This window comes from Telmatherina bonti (assembly GCF_933228915.1).
Source record: "Telmatherina bonti genome assembly, chromosome: 15".
Classification (NCBI taxonomy): Eukaryota; Metazoa; Chordata; class Actinopteri; order Atheriniformes; family Telmatherinidae; genus Telmatherina; species Telmatherina bonti.
The window spans coordinates 25,843,335-25,850,073 of record NC_136613.1 but is presented as its reverse complement, the minus strand read 5'-3'; positions in this window follow the sequence as shown (position 1 = coordinate 25,850,073).

Genomic DNA, 6,739 nt, shown 5'->3' with positions numbered 1-6,739 from the left:
TATGTCACACATGCTGCACAGTCTTGGATACTTTGGTTCTTTCCAGTGCAAGCAATTCTCAGCTTGTCATGTTATTCATTATTTACAAAGAAGTCACTGGAAAGAATGTAATTGCCACAAATTACAGTCTACTGAAGCTTAAAAGTGATGCAATTTAAGTTTTGAGACCCTGTATTAATGACTCATCAAACTAAGGAAGCAAAGGGTGGCATATGGCTAATGCAAATTTAGAGAGACCATTAAACCATTGTAATTTCTGTCTGTTTCATCATGAAAGGCCCTATTTGGTTTCAAATAGTGTCTCGCTAATGGAAGAGAGGCAGCGCGATGTAACAGGTTTATGTGACAGGGCTGTGCGAAATGTTGAAAGACAGGCAACGACCATGGTGGAAACAGGATTTTTACCATCAGTTCATTAAAGCGTGGGAGCAATTTGTGCAGAATACGTTGAATGTTTTGATGTGACAATGACCCTGTCATTGATTGACTCAAAAAAAAAGAAAAGAAAAAAAAGAACAAAAATTTATATTTAAATTTAATCTAAAGTTCAAATAATCCCAAGGCCTTTTCACTTTAGTGGATTGCTCTTTTAACGTAAGCACACCAAAGACAAAAGCATTGTCAGGTATAAGTTGGTACTAGTTATTAGTTGGTACTATATAACTAAAAGGCTCCTTTTTTCATTTATAATTCTATTTCCCCACTGGTGGAATTTTCAAATCGTGTAGAAAAAATGCAATGCAGATCCTTAACTTTACAGCAACCTTCTGGCACTTCCCAGCACCAGGAGACATGTGTAATTGTGCCTGGTAAGCATTATAGCAGCAACTCTCCTCATGTTTTTACAATAAAGGGAAATGAAAACAGCTGAATCTGGATCTGATAATGACCCTGTACAGCTGCTAAGGGGGGTAAAGTAGGAAATGAAAGATAACAACCAATAGCCACCAGAAGAGCTATTTAAGAGATGCTGCTAGATACGAGGGGGACTGTGACGATGACAGACCTTTTGTTCCCAAGCTTCAATGCACCCAGGTCTCCATTCTTTCTCAGTTTGAGGTCTTTTCCTTCCATCAGCCGAATGGATAAGTGTAAGTCCCACAGAGAATTGGAGGAAGAAGCAGATTAGAGGGAAAATCTGATGCATGGAAACGGTAGCCATTCCCCCTGAGACAGAGGAAGACTAGTTTAATGTCAGCCCTGCACCTCATCATTCTGACAAAGGAATAGTTTCCACCAGTTCAGTGATAACGGAGCCACCCAAATTCTTTGGCTTTTTCTTTTCTCTTTTTTTTTTTTTTTTTTTTTTTAACTGTAAATGTAATATTTTTGGGGAAGTAACTGCAAAAATCTTTGTTGATTCAGAAATTTTGATCTCTATAATATAGATAATATAGAGATTGGTGAAATGCAGAGGCTTTTTTTTTCCTAACTGGGATTACTAAAGAACATTTAACATGTAAAAGAAATCAGCAATTAAACCAATTAATGAGATGTTTAAGATATTTGATAAAATCTTCATGTACAGGTATTTAAGCAGAAAAAGTTTAAAAATTCCCTGATATTGCTGTTGCTATGACAGAAAAAAAAGCTGTTTTTTTCTCCCTATTATGACATTCTTTTTTACTTACAAAGATGAAAATGTCAAAACAGCTCTAACCGAGATCAGGACTCGATCTGAAAACTGCCACTAAATGCACCAAGTAAACCTGGATGTAATGTGTTACCAGAGAAAAGGAGGAAATTATAGTCATTGGCCATTGTCCACACTGATTCTGTCTTCATGCAGAGAAAAATTAAAAATAACAGGAGACTGAACAAAATTGCAGTTGTTGTAATCAACTCTTTCACTGTGGTAGTTCTGCATCAGGTACTTAAAAACTCAGAGGAAAGAGATCTGCAAACATTTTTCTTTCTTTTTTTTACAGCAAAACTTGAGCTTCAGCATTTATATCAAATCAAGTCAAAATTAAACTTTATTTATAATTCACTTTTCCTACAATAAAATGTACACATTATAAAAGCCCAACAATGAAAAATCCATCAGCCCCACCTTTCCCACACAATCTAACATACACACACACATACACACATTCACACGCGCACACACCCATCACCCATTTCCAACACTTGTCTTTATCATCATGCATACACCTAGTTACATGTCGCTTAGCCCAGCAAGAAAACACTGTCACAGGAGCCATCTGCACCAGGAGTCAACCAGACCACAGCAGCAAGGGCACCAGTATGGGCACGATAGTCATAAGACCGATGATGTGAAAAGTGCCCCCGCAGGCATGGCCAACATGACACCTGGCGCAGAGGGCTCCCTCTGAGGAACACTGGAAAACATGCTAAAATGTTAAAATACATAAAAATGGTAAAACGGTACTTTGAAAAAACCTATATCAATTACAAAAATCATTAAATAGAGCTCATCTTAAAATAGAATAAAATGTCCCTAAAATGAACTGGGTTAAAATGAATAAATGAAATATCCACAATAAGACAATAAATACTAAGTCAAAGCCTTATTAAAAAGGTGAGTTTTGAGCCTGCTGTTAAAAACATGAATGATTTCTGCAGCTCTGAGATCCTCTGGCATGCTGTTCCAATGACTGGTGCCATGATATTGAAAAGCTGCCTCCTCATAGGTACATGTCCTGACTTTAGAAACGATTAGAAGACCGGCACCAGGATCTCAGAGGCGGCCAGAGTTTCTAAAGTAAAAGCAGATCCAAAAGATAAGAAGGTCCAAAACTGTTAAGATATTTATAAACGAGTAAAAGAGCCTTGAAATCGATCCTGAAACACACAGGAAGCCATTGCATTGACCTTAAAACAGGTGTAATGTTGGCCCTTCCCCCTGGTCTTCGTCAGGTCACAGTTTATAAGAAACAGAAAAAAATCTAAATAAATAAGTCAAATTTTTTGAAAGTTTTAAAGGCACTTGAACATTCATTCATTCATTTTCTGACCTGCTTAGTCCGATTAAGGGTCACGAGGAATCTGGAGCCTATCTTAGCAATCATTGGGCGACAGGCAGGGTACACCCTGAAAAGATCACCAGTCCATCCCCGGATGGCACTGGAACAATTCTGTTTTGTTTTTGTTTTTTTACACTTTCCTTTATAGTGACTTATAGCTGTACGATGACACATTAACAGACCCAGTCATTCAGTTGATTAGGATTTGACTAAACCACTTGGCTGCCACATAAAAGCAGACAGCATATAGCAGTGTGTAACACTGCTATATGCTGTTGTTTGAGACGTCAGTCTCAAACAGCAACCATGTACAGATTAGTGAGGAATAAAAGGGTGGTAGGTAGCTCCAACACAGGGGTGGACAACTTAAGTCCCTAAATGCACCTGACAATCAGCAGACATGTACAGTGCCTAACATTAAACTCTGCGTAAGTCTGCTAATTACCCATTGATTTGAGTCAGGTGTGTTGCAGCAGGGAAACTACTAACACTTGCAGGACTGTGGCCCTGCCGGACCGGAGTTGCCCACCCCCCTGCTCTAAAACATAAGGCACAAATTTAGCTCTTGCAGCTCTGTCTTAAAGGTTTTTGTCCACTTACAACCCCACACCTTGGCATCATGTTTTTTGTATGCAGTGTGTGTGTGACAGCTTTGTTTATGGCAGACACTTCTATCCAAAGTGACTTGCATGTGACAAGTGATCAATAAACAATAGCGATTAATTTAACATGCATGTCTTGTAGGTGGGAGGTAGCTGGAGTTCCCAGAGAAAACCCACGCATACACAGGTAGAATATGCACTCCACACTGAAAGACCACTGTTTGCACCCCTCAGCTGAGACTCGAGCCAGCAACCTTCTTGTGAGTGGTGCTAACCACTATTCCACTGCGCCACTGTAACAATTTAATGTAACACAAAATGTAAGTATGTTACAGCTTGCAAAGAAAGGCTTTGAAAGCCTGGAAGGTACAGTAATTTTACTTTTTTTGAGCAGGATTCACAACTTAATCATGGTGTGATTTTCAATGACAAACTTGGACATAAAACATTTTCACTCTGTGACAGAAGCCGTCACTGGCAATTTTCCCATTATTTATCCCTCTCATATTGGAAAGAGAGAATTTGAAACATTGGCTTCACTTTCAAATCAGAACATTTGTTTTTGTTTTGTTTAGATGCAGCTCAGGTGTGAGACACAGTTGTCTCTATATGATCACATTTATATTACCTCTTCAAGGTCAGGAAAGAAATTATCTGATTAGGCATTGGGGGTGGTGGAGTGACAGGTTTTGTAGGGACAATGAGGTCAGCTGGCTGATGAATGTACATACGATATGTATTAATGGTTTCCAGAAGCCTAAAATGGCAACATAACTCTCCAGAGGTCTGACTATATTCTTGTCTGTGGGCTTTGCCAGAAATGCTATGAAGCTGTCCTTAGCTTCAAGGTGTTCTTCTTACTATAAAGAGAGCTGCTTACCATTGATAGAAAGTTATTCTCCCCCAAGCATAATTAGCATTTCACTGTTCTTGTCCTTCTCACTCGCAAATTTGAAATAAAGTGAATACTCCCTCGATGTAAAGTTTGCCTCAGTTTGTTTCAGACGTATCCGTTCATATTTGAGGACATTAAGCACAGTCATATAAATAAAACTGGTGCATGCAGCTTTAAGATTTTCCAAGCTTCTGCAAGGAAATATAAATGTTCCCTTTACTTTTTCCATTTTGAGCCGATATATTTTGAGCACAAACATAGTCTCTGCCAAAGCAACGCATGCCCTCTTTCTCCTGGCTCCAAGCACGCATTGATGGGAGGACACAGTCATTTCACAGATTTTCTACCACTTTCAAAATAGTTGTAACTAGCGTGATATAAATAGTCATTTTTGGGGGATTAGCACTGCAGTAAAACTAAAATATTTAGCATTTTACTGCCAGTTTTAAACGATAGGTCAGTGTTCATCACATCAAATTTCAAATCAAATCAACATTTATGTATGAAGCACTTTTCAAACAAAAATTAGCCCAAAGTGCTTTATTCAAAAACAGTTGTGTCACATTCAAAACAAGTTTTTTTTTACATATCCAAACCTCACAGTTTATAAAAATAGACCTGATCATAGTCTCACTCTCTTACTGAGTGCTTGTGAAGTGTGAAATGTCACTTCATCAGATCACACCAAGACAATATCAACACCCATACAATACTTTTGTTACAGTCATGTGGAGTGTCTAGTTTTCCACAGACCCTCTTTTAACTGCTACCATGGTGTTGCCAGTAAACACTAATCTTGGCCACTTGCCACTTTGTAGGGGCATCACTGGTCTTGGGCCATTTAGACTATGGAAGCTGGCATAGTTAGTGGAAGTGGGATCCCCATGTTTTACCTTGTCTGTGGAGGATGGAGCCCTGAAGTTTTTATTACCCTACTACACATCCAAGTCCTCTTCTTCTAACTTTTAATACAATTCCACAGTTTGATTCCTTCTATTGATCATTTCAAACACTAATCTACCAGTCCTGTAATGTGTGGGAAAGACTCAGAAGAGACTGTTTGATTATTACTGGGCCACATCAAATGGCTTCATGTCCTAAGTCCTTCTAGTTGGTGGACCAAGGTCCAGGTTTGAGACAAAACTGATATCTTTTTTTTTTTCTTGAAAAGATGCCGGATTGTCTGGATTTTTGTTTTTTCATATTTTTAAACTCAAAAGAAGAGGTAAAATAGTCATCTATCACCAAGAAGCACAATGGGATGCAGCCTTAAGCTTAAATAGCTTCACTTATTTTAAAGCCTGAACAGGAACTACTGTCGCTAATCTCTCAGATGGCAGACTGTCTATTAACACATCAGCTGCAGTGGAATATAAAACTTTACTGCCTTGACATCTTGCATTTATCTGGCAGTTATAGATGTTGAAGCCTGGAAGAGCTTTACTGTCTGCAGCCGGACTGGGGTTTAACAATGTGTCATTGACAAAACCACAAAAATATTACATCTTTATTACGCTGAACATATCCACTATACATCGTCACCAGTGAAATGGTTTTTTTTTGTTTGTTTGTTTGTTTTTTGTCTTGTCCAGCATTTAGGCAAGCAGAATGATGGTCTTGATGCTGTGTTCTGCTGAGCAAATTTTCTTTGCCAAGGGAAGCTTGACTTTCTGAATTTTTATTTTATTTCTATATTTATTTTGTATTATTGTTTGAATTGGAGAGTTGTACTGCTGGACCGGAGCACACAGACGAAAGACAGAAAGAGAAAGAAGAAAAAACACCTCATAAAAAAAGTAAAAAAGATAAAGGGAGAGGAAAGGAAGAAAAAGAAAAAACAAAAACAAAAAGAAAAAACAACCTACAGATGTATACATATACACACATACATACATGTACACACATACACATACATATATATATATATATATATATATATATATATATATACATACATACATATATATATATATATATATATATATATATATATATATATATACATACATACATATATATATATATATATATATATATATATATATATATATATATATATATATATATATATATATATATATATATATATATATATATACATATATATATATATATATATATATATATATATATATATATATATATATATATATATACATACATACATACATACATATATTATATATATATATATATTTATATATATATATATATATATATATATATATATATATATATATATATATATATATATA